At 39.8% G+C, this 18,266-nt stretch overlaps 1 long non-coding RNA gene across 1 annotated transcript; it reads right to left on the reverse strand.

Annotated features, from left to right (window-relative positions):
- Nucleotides 1-1,860: 1,860 nt before the first annotated feature.
- On the reverse strand, nucleotides 1,861-12,087 carry LOC129411445 (uncharacterized). Its single transcript, XR_008633296.1, has 3 exons — nucleotides 12,045-12,087; nucleotides 11,306-11,678; nucleotides 1,861-2,000 (listed from the first exon to the last, which is right to left on the reverse strand). It is a non-coding gene; the product is annotated as an uncharacterized LOC129411445 (long non-coding RNA).
- Between the last annotated feature and the right edge of the window lie 6,179 nt (nucleotides 12,088-18,266).

The raw sequence follows: 18,266 nt of genomic DNA on the forward strand, positions 1-18,266 counted from the left end.
CTTAATCTGGTGTTTCATGAGGCTTTGAGTCGTCCAGACCTTTGACCTAAAGGTTGCCGGTTTGATCCCTGTATCAGTATTGTGTTCATAGTAGAGCTACAACATTTTTGATTAGTTTTTTTATTTCGAGTTCGTGCCAAGAGGGAAACAATAATCACATACACACTACATTAGAGATATAACAATAACCGAAATATCGTGATATTGTTTTAACTTCTTGGGTTCTTCTTAAAGACAATACAGTAAAAGTACATTTCCCTGGTTGACATGTTTCGGCTGCTGCTGCAAACCATCATCAGAACTGTCACCGGTGTTGTCGTACATCATGATCATCCGTCATATGGATTGGGACAGAGCTTGGGTCATTGGATCGGAAAACAACAAGTTCAAACTGAGGATCAGGGGGGACAGGGAAATCAGGAAACGAGGCACAGACAACATGAACCAAGATGACGGAGAGTTCCTCCTTTCACACACCTGGACCCCCTCCTCCAGAGAACACTGGGCGACGGGAGGCGTGGTCAGTCTGAGCGACCTGCCAGGTCCATTGGACTGACCACGCCCACAGGAAGTAACAACAGCTGACCACGCCCACAGGAAGTAACAACAGCTGTTGTTACTTCCTGTAACTTCCTGTGGTCAGATGTTACTTAATTCTGTCCGTCTCTTGTTTCCTGAGGTCACTGTCCTCTCTGATCCAGCGTTTCAACTTGTTTTCTGACCCAATGACCCGAACCCCGTCCTGATCCAGAATGTGGTTATTTAAAAAGAACTCAAGAAGTTTGACCGGTTTCAACCTGTAACATCCAGGTTATGTGTGTAATACCCCGGTTATGTGTGTGCCAACTTGTTTGGGTGAATATTTTAGGCCGCAGATGGTTCAGAAATTGTTGAAGTTGACGATCCTTTATAATGGTGTGACCTTTCAACTGACCCGTGTGACTTCAAATGAGCTCAGATCGTCACCAAACTTTTTTACGGCATCAGGCACCCGGGTTTGACCCACGTACCAAATTTGGTGACAATCGGTCCATAAATTGCGGAATTATCGCGGGTGGACAGAGACACACACACACACACACACAGAGACACACACACACACACACACACAGACACACACACAGACACACACACACAGACACACACACACACACACACACACACACACACACACACACACAGACACACACACACACACACACACACACACACAGACACACACAGACACACACACACACAGACACACACACACACACACACACACACACACACACACAGACACACACACACAGACACACACACACACACACACACAGACACACACAGACACACACACACACACACACAGACACACACAGAGGGTGAATACAAAACCTGGCCAACCCTTCGAGGACCAGGTAAAAAAAATATTTTAATTAATTAATTATTAATTTAATTAAATAAATTATTTATTTAAGCAATAGAATGTTATTTTCAACTTTAAATCATAGTACTTTATTCCCATGTGCTCTTATATGTGTGTAATCCTCAGTGGTCGTCCAGTCTATGTACTCTTGTACTTGTTATACTCTAGTACTTGTTATACTTGTTATACTCTAGTACTTGTTATACTCTTGTACTATACTCTAGTACTTGTTATACTCTTGTACTTGTTATACTCTTGTACTTGTTATACTCTTGTACTTGTTATACTCTTGTACTTGTTATACTCTAGTACTTGTTATACTCTAGTACTTGTTCTACTTGTTCAGCTCAACATTATTCTAAAGACATTCTGTCCTGTCAATGGGACTTTTTTAGTGTCAGTACCTGCTCAGATGAGTATGTAGTTTTTCTGTACTTTTGACAGTCTGTGTCCTTGTCCCCTGTCCTCTGTAACGTGTGGACGTCCTGTGTGCTGCTCCGTGTGGTCAGACTGGTGCAGTGCGGTCAGATTCTGCTGCAGGACCCAGAGACACGCCTCAGTCTGAACACACGCACTTCACATGGACACAGTTCTCCTGGGAGGGAAATGCAAGAACTGCAACTTTAGGACAGACAGAAGTGATGGAAAGAATACTCAACATTTAGATTGAAGTAAAAGTACACTTATATAGATAAACATGTACTAAATTAGAAGTATAAGTGCTGAAAACAAATTTGTACTTAAAGGTGCATTGTGTAACTTTTCTGGTAGAGGGTTTACCAGCAGTTAGACTCCATGTTCTACAGTATGGCATTTAACATAACTATCACCATGGAGACAAGCAGGCCACATCACCAGGCCAAGTTACAGGTCAGATCTGCGGAGAAGTGGTTCGCTCACAGAAATAAATTGTAGTTTTGACAAATAAAATCACCTAAACTGAATAAATACAAGATATATTTGTTCAGTGCCATACTGTGGAACTGTGGAATCTGAGAAAGCAATAAGATCACCATGGAGACAAGCTGATGGCAGAGCCTCCCTCAGAAAAGTACACAGTGCACCTTTATGTAAAAGTGTTGAGTCCAAATGAAAATATCACTCAAAGTCCTAGTTACTTTTCTAGGTGATTTTAACATCAGTCTTTTATACAAAACTTTATTAAAGCTTAATCCACATCCTGGTCTTTTAAAGGAGTAATAAATATGCTATAAAATTTATATTGTGGAAAGATTTCTCTCAATCTGTCTTTGTGTAAATGAATGGGATTTGTCTGTCTCCTCCTTCAGGAAACTGCTGTCTAGTGTTCCTCAAATGCATGTTAAGTTGATTGACACCAGCCTCTGAAACAAAAGTCACTCTGCTTTGATATGTGTGTAAATTGTATTTCTGTATAAATATTCAGAGCTCAAATGCTCTGGAGAGACTCAGAGCGGAGATGCTCAGACTAAAGTGGTAGAGACATTCTGCTGGTGAGGATGTTGGGCTCTGGCCTGGGCAGGTGTAGGCCTCGTTCATATCTGCTGAAACAAGAATTAACCTTTGTCTGTATTCCAAAAACTCATCAGGCTACGCAAATTGATTAATTATCATCAAAAGATACATCCTTTTGTCCACAACACTATTACTCCATATTAGGAACAAGAAAGTTTTCCAATAAAGGTCCAATATTGTCCTAAAATTATCTCTCACAACAATGACACACACAAAGCAAATGATCACCAGCTAAACTACAGCCACAGTCCAAACACACACATAAACTGGGCAGTGGAAAATTGAAGAGGAGAGGAGTTTACCCAGAGTTTGATTCAACTCAAGTTCACTTATATTACACATAGTTTGGCAGTTTTAGATTATAATGGTGAAACTGGACTAAGAACAGTGACATCCACAGACACAGTGTTGTGCTCACAGGTCCTACACCCTGAGCTCAGGCCTGAATAAGCACAGCACTGGTCTCACTGTTATTATGTTTTATCAGTTTTCCCAATCGCAACCAGCATCAAGCTATAACCAAGTGTGTATTTATACAATTTTTATAACTGCTAAAATGAATGGAAGTCAATGGGGTGAACCCAACATGAGGTTTGACTTTTCTCACAGTGACAGTGACAAATGGAGAGCACACAAAAGACATAATATACTGTATATTGTTTAGATCATTTTTTGACCCGAGCTCCAACATTGTGTCAGGCAGACTGGTTTGGACTATACATTTTGCATAAGCTCACACATTCTTACGTCATGGTCACTGACGGACACTTGATCTGTCTGTGAAGTTCACTATTGACCCCACAGTAGTGTGAAGAAGTTCGAGAGCTTCAAACACATAATATTCACACATAATATTCTGCTGTACCTTGTTGTGTGTGACTCATACTAACACTCTCACAGATGAAGTCTCACACGTCCTATGAACACAAGTATAGTGCACAAATTCAACTTTGCAACAGTAAATGGGTGAAGCATAAAACGAGAACTTCACAGGGGGATGAAGTGTCCGTCAGTGACCACGACGTAAGACTGTGTGAGCTTATCAAAGATGTATAGTCTGAGATCCATGAAAGCGAAACAGGTTTTTGGATCAGAATATTATTAAGGCCCAACAGACACCGTCAATGACACCTGTCGAGATAAAACACTCATCTTCGTCCTCGCAGTGGCACCCAGAGTCAGACACTGACCAAACACCAGACGCTCAGTGACAGTGACCGAGTAAAACGCTCAACAAGAGGAGAATGATGAGTGCGTCACTGTCTGCATCATTCAGATTCACAGTGATAAACAACACAAAGTAAACTCCACCTGCAGCCGCGCTCCAAACACACTGTTAGACTGAGCAGAGACAGAGAGGAGAGTGTACTCAGTGTGAAGCTCAGTTTAAGTCAGGGGTGTTAAACTCATTTTGGTCCGGGGGCCGTATCCAACCTACTTTAATCCAAAAGGGGCTGGATCAGAAAACTCATGTCATATAAACCCCAAAAATAACAATAAGTTCAAATATTTGTGCAGAGAAACACAAATCTATTACAGAAATCTTTTTGAATTGATGAACTCTTTCTTTTACAAAATACTGAAGTGTCTCCCGGTTATGAATGGACAAATAGTTTACAAGTGTCGCTTTATTGCAAGAACTGAATTGGTTACTGTCGGCCGTAACCACGCCAGTACAATCCGGTTAACAGTCCACTAGGTCCCGCTAAAACTCAGACCACGCTACTCACAGAACCAACCAAAAACAAGAAAGAAACCCCTCTCCTCACAACCTCTCTTCCTGACGTAAGCCCAGACCCCCCAACTTTCATCCAATCACGTAGGCCATGAGCTTAACATAACACATCAAATAACAGTTATAAAAAAAAGGAACAAGGTTTTAACAATTAAACTATTGCAGGTTGCTACAATATTATAACATTATAAACAACCGAAACATGCAATTTCAACACAATGTCTTAACATGAACTTGTATTCAAATAGGAACAAGTCGATTTTTCTTGGAAAGCAGCGTCCACTTTTCTCATTTTCAACATTTTTCTGATGAGGGTGTCACTGTCAACAGTCAAAACGATCGTCCTTTAAGAGCGTTTGGAAAGAGACAAGTCTTCATTTGTGCTGCTCTGGTGGGAGGGGCCACGTACAGAGACGCTGGAGACGCTGCTGTGATAAACACCACAGAAAATTAACAATATTTTAATATACCGTGTTTTCCGGGCTATTAGGTGCTCTGGATTATAAGGCGCACTGTCATTAAATGGTCTATTTTAGAACTTTTTTTCAAATAAACTGCACCGGACTTTAAATAAAACCCAACAGTGTGATGGGTGAGTGGTTTTGTTTGTTTGTTCGTTCACGGTGACTCTGGGCTTTGTTCAGTTGTGGCGTGTAGGGAGGGTGCTGTCTGGGACCAACGGATTGTCGGCGTGTTCACAGTGACTCAGTTGTTCAGTTGTGTCTAGAAGTGGCACATTGCACTCACTTTTTCGGTTTGTTCCTCTGTTCAGTTCCTCGTCGGCGTGGAGTGATGAGTGTGTCTGTGGGTGTTTTTCTCTGTGCGGTCGCGGTCTGCTCCATGTGTGTTTACGTGCACTGTGGGTGGAGCGGTTTAGTGGTTTACTCAAGTGACACCGGCGTGGATTCGTGTATAGGGTGCGGTCGTTTTTTGATGGGTTTAGGGGCTTAAGAGTGCGTCTAATAGCCCGGAAAATACGGTAATTAAAATATTGTAGTAGAAAATCAGCTGAGGGCCAGATTAAAGGTCTTGGGAGGGCCAGATCCAGCCCCCGGGCCTTATGTTTGCCACCCCTGGTTTAAGTTCATGAATATTACACACAGTTGGCAGCAAGCACTATGCACATGCACATGACGCAGCTCCAGAAGTGCTGTGGTGCTCCAGATTCTTTCCGTTTACAGTCTTTTCTTTTCTGGCCAGATGCCGGAGCCGACCGCAGCCTTCAGTTCTGGTGTGCACACATGATCTCACACAACAACAGGAGCGGAGTGGGTGCAGTGTGAGCGGGTGCAATCCGACGAGGCCTAGACCACAGAAGCTGCTATTTCACCTAATTTACACTTTACTATAAAAGGTTAAACATGGAAAGAATGCTCCTTAAACGGCAGTATTTTCCCTTCGCTGTGGATCTGTGGATCGTGAGTCAGAGTCACAGGACGCTCCGGCAGAGATGACTCCAGACACATTCACAACATTCAACACATGCACTGCAAAAAATAACATCTACGCGAGGTAAAATGGAGAGAAAACGGTATATTTGACAACTTCAGCCGCACGGAAATTCTATAGGCGTCAATGCAGAATCTCGTCTCATCCCTGAGTCAGACGTGGTGAGTGCAGCACGTACAGGAGCAGCTGTGACAGTGGAGGGAAGGGAAAATGCAGAATTGTAAAGACCGAGCCAGTTTGTGAAGCGACCGATTAAACAGACAAGCATTATTCTTATACACTCCACACACACACACACACACACCCTTCAGGGCTGGAGCTTCACATCACCTGCGCCTCAGACACAGGAAATTAAACCAGCTCAGATATTAAAGGTTCTGTTTACGTCCATGTCTCTGGGTTTTTCTCTATACTTCAGAATGTGTCACTGTTACAGAAGAAGAGTGTTTGAATTCAAATCAACAAGGTGTACGTCTTATCAATTCATTCAATCAATCATAAATACTATATCAATATCTTTCAGTATATTTAAAGTTGCATTGTGTAACTTTTCTTCTTTCACCTGCTTGTTTCTATGGATAAGTCATTGCTCTGCCTGAAATGTTCCACAGTGTGACATTAAACAGCTCTACTTTACTTTATTCAATTACAGGTGGCTTTTTAGTTCAAAAATACCTTGAAAAACAGACACTGGGACTGTGAGCGGGGTCGCCTCTCCACAGATCTGACCTGTAATGTGCTCTGGTTTGGTCTCCATGAAGATAGAAAAGTTTAATGCCATACTGTGGAACATTCCAGATAAAGCAATAACATCTCCATGGAGAAAAGTGTTTGACAGAATCTTCACCAAAAAAAAGTTACACAATGTATCTTGAAACAGTATTTATCATGTTTATATTTTCTTTGCATTTGCTTTTTTTTTTTTTTTTTTTTTTGGCAATAGATTTGAACTTCAGGGAAGTTCAATAAGTAACTTTTTATCATTTACAGATACTAAGTACTAAAGTTTTACTGGGATTCTCCGGCTTCAGTGTCATTGTAAACGTGCATAATTTCAGTCTACGTTTATATGGTGAGGGTCTGAACAGAAGACGCAAAAGTGGCGTCGCGTCTTCACCTTTTTATTCCGTGTTTAGACGAGTGTTTTCAGGAGGAAATCTGTGTGCATACGGTGACGCAAAAGTGTGTGGACAAAGAGGTTTTCACATTTTCATCAGCTACTCCTTCAACAAAGTTGTTCCCCCAGGTCTTGTCCGTAGCCGGCTCACCTGCAACCAACTGGTGCATCTAGAATTGCAAGATCCTTCCCTGTTCACTAATAGTATCTGTGTATATTCTGTACATTTGTTGGGATGCCTCCTGTTCTGTGTCCTGTATGTATGTGACGTAAACGCGTACGTGACCTGAGCAGATTTGACCAGTGTTTGGCGTCTTGGGCAGTGTAGATGGAAACGCTTCGGCGGAGAGTATTCAACTTCTCCACTCTGGACGGTGAGTTCAGATTTTTTCATTTTTAAGACCCAAAAATATCATCACCGTCTAAACAAAAGCCACTTCCGATAAAATACTTTGTCCTTCTTACCCATAAGTGTTAACCTGTTAACCTTAAAACTGCCATTTTATGACATCACAAGGTGGAATAGAGTATTCTGATGTTTGGAGACACAGACAAACTAAGAATAAAGGATTAGTCAAATGAAACAAAACACAAATCAAGGTCTGTTTTTGACAAGGCAACAACATTATAACATGACTTAAAGGTGCATTGTGTCACTTTTCTTGTGGAGGATCTGTCAGATGCTTTTCTCCGTGGAGATGTTATTGTTTTGTCAACGTATGGAATTAAACCTTTTTATCCTCATGGAAACCAAAGCAGTCCAAGTTACAGGTCAGATCTGTGGAGAGATGACACCACTCACAGTCAGTGTCTGTTTTTTGAGGTTTATAGGTTTTCTAGGTTATTTTTGAGCTAGAGTTAGAACCTGTAACTGAGTAAATATAAGACAGAGCTGTAATGTCACACTGTGGAACATTCCAGGCAGAGCAATGGCCAGTGTTGGGGAGTAACAGATTACATGTACCACCATCAGAATACTAATTATGAGTAACTGTATTTGGTTATAGTTACTGTTTCAGTGAGTGGTAATTGGATTACAGTTACCAGGACTAAACCAGGTCTAAACCAGGACTAAAATTGGACTAAACCAGGACTAAACCAGGTCTAAACCAGGACTAAACCAGGACTAAACCAGGTCTAAACCAGGTCTAAACCAGGACTAAACCAGGACTAAACCAGGACTAAACCAGCACTAAACAGGACTAAACCAGGACTAAACCAGGACTAAACCAGCACTAAAACAGGACTAAACCATGCTGTGCGGACCATGTCTCCTCTTCTATCAATAATATTTTTAATTTGGTAAAGTAAAGTCTGGGTTTTTATTTTCTTTTAGCAGATAAAACATCTTATGTTACAATTTTCTCGTCTTTGTTTCTCTACAGCAAATCAAGTAATCCAAAGTATTCAGATTACATTACTCACTTTAAGTAATTTAATAAATTACGTTACAAACTACATTTTGGAGTCTGTAATCTGTAATCTGTAATCTGTAGGGGAATACAATTTAAAAGTCACCTTCCCAACACTATCAATGACATATGCATAGAAACAAGTAGGTGACAGACACTCCACCAGAAATGTTACACAATGCATCTTTAAAGCTCACAAGAGTCAATTCTGTGACTTTTAAACTACACTGGTCGTCATTAAAGAGCAAATAAATACATAAATAAACAGGTAAAAACATAAAAACTATTAAATACGCAGAGGCCCACACACACAAGTACACAGAGAGTATTGTCCTCAGTCATGTGCAAACTAGAAGTACAATTCTGTTGTGTCAAAGTCCACTTGTGACGGTCGTAAATGACATCAGCTGAACACACTGCCCTTCAGGTTCACTTCTCCACTTCCTCAATGACACGCGCATTAGTCACGTGACCCCAGCGAGAGCCAATCAGACGCGGCGATACTGGCACATGTCTGCGCTGATAAAACGAGAATGTATGACGTGGATCTGTCAGGCTTTATCTCCAACGCACTTTGTTTTTCATTGCGGTGGATTTAATAATGTGTAACAGAGTCAGAGTCAGAGTGTGCGGCGGACGACACAGAGAGATTAAAGAGGCCGTACCTGGTTTTTTCACGTAATAAAGTGAAATCAGTTTTACGTCAGTGCACATATATTATAAAAGCAGCTCTAAGGTCAGGTCAGGTAAGGATAGGTACTGTTGGCATCAATTATAAAGCATTTTTATTGTCGCGAACCAGGAACTGCGGCTGATGCGCTGTTAGCATGCTAGTTATTGTTAGTATTATTGTGACACCTAAACTCTTTTGCGACTCGCTGAGGCCCTTTGTCAGTTTCCAGGGCTGAAATCATCCAAGTGATTCTAGTGAAGGTGTATGAGGTTTAAAAACACAGTGGAGCACTTCCTGTATCACCACATGACATCACAAGGTGGAGCAGAGAGAAGAATTCAGCCTAAATGTGCAGGGTTTATGTGTTAAATATATGAATGAAACAAAACACAACTCCAGGTCTGTTTGTGATGAAGAAACCAAATTATAAAAGAGTTTTAGAAAATAAATATGTAGAAAAGAAAGTGAAATGTCTTAGCAGTACGATCTTCTTGATGGAATAGTTTTATATAAAGGTGTGTGCTTTATGGTGTTTAAATGATTTTATTGGATGTAATCACGTTCAGTTGATTGTCCCAAGGTTCCTCTATCTCTCTCTCTCTGTTTGATGATTGTTAATAATCACTCTCTCTGTGTCTTGGTCAGGACACTCTTGGAAAAATTATGTATTTTTATTTCAGTGAGGTTCTTCTAGTGTGACCGGACGTCCCTGTTTACCTGAGACAGTCCCACTTTTGATCCCTGTGTCCCCCTAGTCAGGCTGGCGCCACCTAGTGCCTCCGCTCAATCTCTCTTCTCTCCAGTGACTAGGTCAGGAATCTGAATACACTAGACCAGTGGTGTCCAAACTTTTTTCATCAAGGGCCACATATTTAAACACAGCTGAAGCAGAGGGCCGATCGAGGACCATAGACTGGTGCACAACACAGTGAATAACTGAAATATGTGCATGTTTAACATGTTAGAAGGAGCCATCAGTCTTTATTTGTGCCAAGATCCTTAAAACTACACACTAATATTGAATAATTTTATCAAGGTAGATTTTCAAAAAACTTGCAGTAAAAAGTTCATTTTTAATTGATGTGAGGTAATTTGTGCCAATTCATCTGGAAGCCTGAGGGCCAAGAAAAATTTGTCTGGGGGCCACATTTGGCCCACGGACCATAGTTTGGACATGTCTGTTCTAGACAGTTTGCAAAACCCCGAAAGTGCGAGTCCAGGCACCAGCCAATCAGCAAAGAGCCATATATTCAGTGTTGTCAATGATTCAAGAGATCGAGGATTTAAAGCCCAAACAAAGAGAATGTTTGGTGAATTTTATCAAGGGGAAAGACGTTATTGTTCTTTTTCCTACGCGATTTGGGAAAAGCTTAATAAACCAGTTAGTCCTGTTTAGTGGCACACTACATATGTCATGACCAAATAACAGCGATTGGTTAAATGATTAAAAAGTACCCATCTACTGTCAAGTGAACGAATTCTAGTTCCCTGTTAATTCAAAACCAGTGATTTGTCCCAGTTTTATACAAGAAATGTCCCAGTGTCTCTATTTTTTACCAATCTGACCCCTGCCAACAGTAAATGGAGACATAAACTGACATTTGTTTAGGTAAAATACAGAAAATCTGCTGAAAAACGACCAAAACACAAAGAAAATGTGATTATACTGACTCACATGGGCCGAGTGAGGAACAATTTTCCTTAATTACGCACTCTTTTCACAATTTTATTATTTCCAACCAAACTGAACTGAGAGTGTCCCAGTTTTCAGTCAGTTTGATTTTGAAAATCTGGTCACTCCATGTTAATTAAAAGTTAAATTATAAACATATTGTGGTTTAAAAATGTGAATGCTGTTGAGTGAGGAAAGTGAAGAATAACTGAACCACTGCAAAATGTTTAAAAGGAACGAGATCTGTTTTTCATGGTTTTAAGACAGTAAAAATCAGATACAGCGCGTTTAATGACCTCTACTCTAAATATTTCAAATAAATAAGAATAAAAATTGAATTCTACTCACAAATCAGCTGCTCATGTTGTTGATGGTTCCAGTCCAGCTTTGCCCAGTGTTGTTGCATCCTTTGGCAAGACACTTCTCCCAGGCAGCGAGGATTTGTTGGTTTGTGTCCAGCCTCACAGCAAGAAGGTCCCAGGTTTGACTTCAGGAGCAGGTGGGGTCTTTCTGTGTGCAGTTTGCATGTTCTCCCTGTGTCTGGATGGGTTTTATCTGGGTTCTCTGGTTTTCCTTCACAAACAACCCAAAACGTACACAACGGGTCAAATCCTCCAGCTCAGATAGTCCTGATGAAGACTAGCTCAAGATCTGGAGGTGGTTCTTCTTTTGTTGCCCCAGTGGAATTGAAGTACAGGTCAAAATCAGGAGACATATTTCCCTGTGGGCACAATTACAGTAAGTTTACTTTAAAAGATGCACTGTGTAACTTTTCTAGTGGAGAGTTTGTTAAATGCTTTTCTCCATTTTGATGTTATTGTTTTCTCTGGAATGTTTCACAGTATGATATTAAACCTTTCTATCTTCATGGAGACCAAACTAGACCAAGTTACAGGTCAGATCTGTGGAGAGGCGACCCCGCTCACAGTCACAATGTCTGTTTTTCTGCACTAACTACACGTCACTGTCATATCCTACTAAACTCTTACATATAATTCTTAGTTATTTTTGTTAATTATCCCACATTGTTCATTTACATATATTTTATTTAATTCATTTCAGTTACTTCCATATTCTCCACACTCACCTGCAGCTCCACATGGTCCAGACAAAGAGTGGGCGTGTCCATGTCGGCCATGTTTAAAGACTTGGGAGGAGGTCGTGGCCTGGACCATGTGGAGGAGAACTGCTTTAAGTTTTCTTGTGTATTTGGTTTTATATTTTATTTTCAACACACTGTTAGTTTGTTAAACACTTACAACTGATTTTAAAAGGGACTTAGGCCCATGTAAATGGAACAGCCTAACTTTAGACTTTTGAAAGTTTCCTGTAGAGGAACGGATACTTACCTGGGGGAGGTACTTCCTGCTGGGGCTATAAAAGTGTCAGTCAGGAGGTACACTCACACTTTCTGTGGAATATTAACTGTTAACACAACATATTTAGGTCGCCATGTTTCCTTTGATTCTTTTGAAAATGCCATATTTGATTTAGCAGAACACCTTTCTTTAAATTCTTCTAAAATATTCAAATTCTAACTGTAATTTCTGCACAATTGTGTTTCATTTGTCAGTTTGACTTGTTCCTACAGTTTGGACAGATATACAAAGTTCATATTTGCTGTTCCTGTTTGAACTAGCAAAGTGCGCTGTATCTAATCACACTGTGAATGTGACTCAGGACGTGTGGTGGTGTTATCAGAGTCAGTGTGTGTCAGAGTGTGTTGGGCTGCTGCTGCAGAGGGCGAGCTGTGCTAACGTTACTTCTGTGTATCAGCACAAAACAAACAGGATTTAGACTCAACAGGAAGACAAAGCTGCAGATAGAACAGTTTTAAGTGGGGTAATTGTGATTGAGGGAACTATGGGAGATAAAATGAGATAAATTCCAAATATATATCAACATACCAGGACAGGGTGTATGTGAAAATAAAAAAGGGACATCCTTGTTTTTTGGTGGCTGATAATAATACAACTTTAAGGACAATTGTTATGCAAAAACTATTTTTGTCCAACGTGAGTATTAGGGCTGTGCAAAAATATTGGAATATCGATATATCGTATCGTTTAATGTGATGATACAGTATGAATATCATGAACTGCTGCATCGATATATCGCCAAGAGTATTTTTTAGTATATTTTACTACATTATTTTGTTACAGCTACAGTTTTGTTGGAAACTCGTTTATGTGACACATTTGATATTTTCACTGTTTTGATGATTCAAATGTTTGTGTTTCTTATGAATTTTGCACAAGATGTGGTTTAACAAAGACTTTTAGTATCACAGCCATAATTATTTATTTATTTATTTTTGATTTCATTTGTAACATACAACATGCACACAGACATTAAACAGGACAGGACAAAACAATAAGTACAATATGGAACAATACAATACAAATGCATACAGCACCACAGCACACAAGGTGTGACTGTGTGCTTGTAAGAGTGTGTGTGTATGAGTAAGACTTAGGGATGTAACAATAACTGAAATGATATCGTCAAAGTTCTCACAATAATATCATGGACCATCACAACATATCGAATTACAAGTCTCTTTGCTTAAATGAAGAGTTATGATGCAGCAAAAACTCAAAAAAGACAGAGGGAACTACATAGACCATGATCCTTTGCTCCATTTCAGTGCAGACTACAAGAAGAAATAACAGTTCTAACACTTTTAAGTCTTAGTTCTTTGGATTGAGTCTTGTCAAGGTGTTTTAAGAGGAAGAAGGAGCATATTAACAGATCTGTTCACCTCCAGAAAATATCGCAATAAATATCGTATCGTGAGATTTATCGTTACACCTCTAATAAGAGTGTGAAGTTTCAGCATCAGTAAATATAAATGACTAATTGTGTATAGTTAGAGAGTTGTAGAGAGTCTTCACAGTGAACTGGACCATCAGCTCAATGTTGAGAATAAAAACAACTGGAAATAATAACAGACATATGCCACAACATACACATGCCAGTGTGTAGAATTATTCAAACAAGTGGGAAGAGGAAGAGGAGGGGACCTTGTTATGTTTGGTAATGAGTTCTTCAGATTGGTGTTTAAGCCTCCCGTTTATTCATGTGCCCAAAAATGTAAGACAATTATTCATTATTGTTTTTATTTGTTAATTGACTGACTTTAATGATTTGTTATTACCTTTTATATTTTTTTGTATAATTCATGTATTTATTTATGCATTTTACTAGATTTAAGTATATGTTTTATGTCTGGGAGATAATGTCATGTCTTAGGGAGAAGGGAGAGGGGAAAAAAAGGTTAAGAAGTTTATGTTTTTGTTAGTTTGTAGAATTAACGTGAGTGGAGTCCAGACAGAGACGGGTTCCATCAGTGATTGATTATTGGTATTTTGAAAAGATTCTGTTGGGATATGATCCATGAGTAGATTTCTCCAGTGTGTGTGTATGTTCGCCATTATTTTTTACTGAACTGTGTCAAATTGATTTGAAATATATCATATTGAATCCAAAGTGCACTGCATTGAGATCTGTATTGTATCGTGGAATATGTATCGAGATCTGTATCATATTGGCAACTTCTTCATCATGCCCAGGCCTAGTGAGTAGAGTTTTGGTCATTTTTGAGCAGCTTTTCTGTATTTTCCCAAAACAAATGACACTTTTTGTCTCTTTACTGTTGGCAGGGATGAGATTGGTCAAAAATAGAAACACCGGGACATTTCTTGTATAAAACTGGGACAAATGACTGGTTTTGGATAAATGTGCCTGGACAGGGACACAGGCTCAAATCTGGGACTGTCTCGGGTAAACGGGAACATCTGCTCGTCCTAAACCAGGAGAATCACAGGGAGGATATGCACACTTCACTCAGACACACCAGGAATCTAACCCACAACCTCTTTACAGTGAGAGGCATTCATTAATAAAGTCACCCTCTCCTCTCTTGCCCTTGTCGTGTGGTTCGCTCTCATTAAAAATGGAGTGACCCACTTTGGCTTTGCTCAGAGGCACAAAGGCCCTTTCTGTTCTGGGTTTAAGTCTGAGTCCAGTTTCACATCAAATATTTAAGGCTTCTTATCGAGATACAATCAAATCTTTTTAATAAGCTCCTCTTTAAACGCTCGTGATCGGATAGCAAAGTGCTGTCTGGGAGATAAAGTGATTGGCAATTTATTATTTATACAAATTAATATTTTTAATTTAGTGGCTGCAGAACTGTATCTCAGAACATAATACTCACCTCTCTCTCTCTCTGTGTAGGTTCCAAGCTCTCATCTGGTCTTATGTTGATCTAAATACAAAGTTGTGAAGGTTCTGGGTTAAACTCCTGAGCTTCACATTTATAAAAGTGTTGTCACGATACTAAAAACTCAAACTATTACTCAAACTACTCAAACTCTATTTCGATACTAAGGAAAAGACTGGACACTCCACTGATTCTGATACCACGATGAAAATAAAACCACTTTCTTTAGACCAGTGTTTCCCAGATTTTTTTTTGGGGGGGACCCATCATTTACAAGTCAATAGACATAGACATTATCATAAATTACAAAATAAAGGTGGATTTAAGCGTTATTGAACATTAATGAGGATATTTTATTGTTGACTGTCACTGCAGCAACAATAAAAGGATCCAGAAGTCGACTATTTGGACATTAAATGTAGAACATTTCTTTTTCTTTTCAGCATTCAATTGAATTAGCAATACTGGAACAAAATAGTCCAGGGGTGGGCAAACTTTTTGACTCGTTCTAAAAAGGGTTCTAAAATTTGATGGAAGAGCCGGACCAGGAGCAGATGGATGGAGTTTATCTGTTTATCTGTATTTCAAGTCCCTCGGTATTTTCTGTTTATTGAAATAACTTAAAACACTGAAATTATTACTATTATTATTATTATTATTATTACTATTCTTTAAGTTTGGTGGGCCAGATTAAAAAGATTAAAGGGCTGCATATGGCCACCGGGCTGTAGTTTGCCCACCCCTGAAATAGTCAATTAAATAATTACAAAAAGATTCGAAATGATACAAAACTCATGTCTTAACATCTGAACATTTCTGGTGAGATAGTTTGGTCTGTGTGTGTTTTTGTAGTGTGTTCAGTCCGGCTGCAGGAGGAGACGCAGCTGCAGATCAGGAGCAGCTTCAGTCTGTTTCTGTGCTTTGTTCCTGTTTGTGAGCACAGAAAATCACAATTCACACAAATATATGTAGAAGGGAAAGGAATAAGCAGAGAAATACTGACCCTACTGACGACAGAATGACGATAAAGTCACAGATCCATGTTTAAAACTGTATACTGCAGACCTACATGTAGATCGTGACAAGGAGACCCAAAAAATAATCTCTTTTGTGACAGTGCTTTAGACAATAGAATGGGATTTTTAACATTAAATCATAATACTTTTTTTATTCTCATGTGTTTTATATGTGTAATCCTCAGTGTCATGTCATGTGCTCAAGATCCTTCTAAAGACATTCAGGAAACATTCTGTCCTGTCAATGGGACTTTAGGATCAATACCTCCGCAAATGAGTATCTAGTTTTGATCCTAGTTTTAGCATCAAACTAAAAATGTCTCTGTGTAGAAAGTGTAAATTGAACAGATGACCAGTGCATTTCCATATAAAAGGACGAGTGAATGATTAGAATAATAAATGCATGTTATCCCTGCGCTCTCACACTGAACACTGGCTCTTTGTTTGTGTGGGAACCTGCTTCATTAAAACTCCACACGACGCGCCGCTCTGGCCTGGATCCAAACGCGTCTCAAACCGGGGGTCACGGACAAACGACAGAGGGATGGAGAAGGACGAGCTGGAAAAAAGGAAGAAGTTAAAGCTGCACTGTACTGTAACTTTACTTGTTGAGGGTTTGTTACTTGCTTGTCTCCATGGAGATAGTAATGGAATGGAATTACATGTATCCATCAAATGCAGGTGTTCGCTAAAATACATGCATTCCTCTCCACAGATCTTACCTGTAACTTTGCCTGGTTATCAAGAAAAAGACAAGTCCAATGCCAAGAATCATTCATCACCATGGATACAAGTTTACTATGCAGTTTCTTCAGTCAAACATACCTGCAGTTGGGTTGTATTTATTTGAGCAGGTCTGAGTCTTCATGCGTTTATTCTTGAATTCCTCAGGTGATCATTCAGAAGTGCTCCTCTGGGTTTTTAAAGTCTATACTCATGGCCAGACCTTTTTATCAAACCTGATTTCCTCCTCTTTTCTCTGAAGCTAAGCAGGGCTGAGCCTGGTTAGTACTTGGATGGGAGACCACAGGTGTCACAGTGGGGGAACAGCACCTACTGTATTTTCTGCACTACAGGACGCTCTGCAGGCGCATTGAATGGTCTATTTTCAAACTTTTTTTCACATATAAACCGCACCGGATTAAACGAAAAGCAATAGTTAGATAAGTCAGTCAAACTTTATTTAAAGCGTTCACAATAACTCTCAACTTTGTTCAGTTGTAACGTGCAAAAAAATCCTGTCAGAGACACTAAATTGTTCGAATATTCACAATAAGTCATAATAGTTGAAACAGTTGGGTGATTCTGGCGTCCACACGTCCACATCCCTCTGGTCATTATCCGAGTCAGTGTGGTTACTGTTCCCTGGAGTTCAGTTCAGTGATGATTCTGGTCTTGGTGAAAGCTCGGACCACAGTTGATCCTGATCTTTAGCCCGGGCGTCCATGATCCGTTGGCAGATCGTGGTGTAAGTGGCTCGGCGCTGTCTCTCTGTCTTGGTGAATGTGTGTTTCTTCTCTCATCCACTGCTCCCACGCAGCTCGCACTTTCACTTTAGAACAGTCTTGAGTTTAAAGTGGGCGTTGTGAGCGTGTCTCTTGACAGGTGCATTTTGATATTAAAAGAATCACAGTCTGTATTACTCCTGATGCTCCTGACTACGGGAGCCGTAATGCTGCAAGTGGAGCGGCTTTGTAGTTTACTAAAGTCGTACTAAGACACACAAATAAATTCATATATAAGGCGTCTGGATTATAAAGTGTGCAGTCGTTTTTGTGTGTCCTATAGTGCGGAAAATACGGTAATACAAATTGCTGTTGTTGTGTCCTTTTGCAAGACACTTCTCCCACACTTCCTTTAGTCTGAATGTAGTGAGTGTTGGGAGTCGGAGGAGTCGATGGTGCAGACTGGAATCCTCACTTCAATCAATCCAATCCACTTTATTCCTATTGCACAGTTTATAAACAGTTTCCACAGACAAATTAATACAAAAAACGAGAAAAACATAAATAAAAAACAACAAATAAAAAGTGTTAAAATGCATAAAGCTAAAAATGACTAAAACTAT

This window comes from Boleophthalmus pectinirostris, unplaced genomic scaffold (assembly GCF_026225935.1).
Source record: "Boleophthalmus pectinirostris isolate CB_2022bp ecotype Guang Dong unplaced genomic scaffold, ASM2622593v1 HiC_scaffold_10, whole genome shotgun sequence".
Classification (NCBI taxonomy): domain Eukaryota; kingdom Metazoa; phylum Chordata; class Actinopteri; order Gobiiformes; family Gobiidae; genus Boleophthalmus; species Boleophthalmus pectinirostris.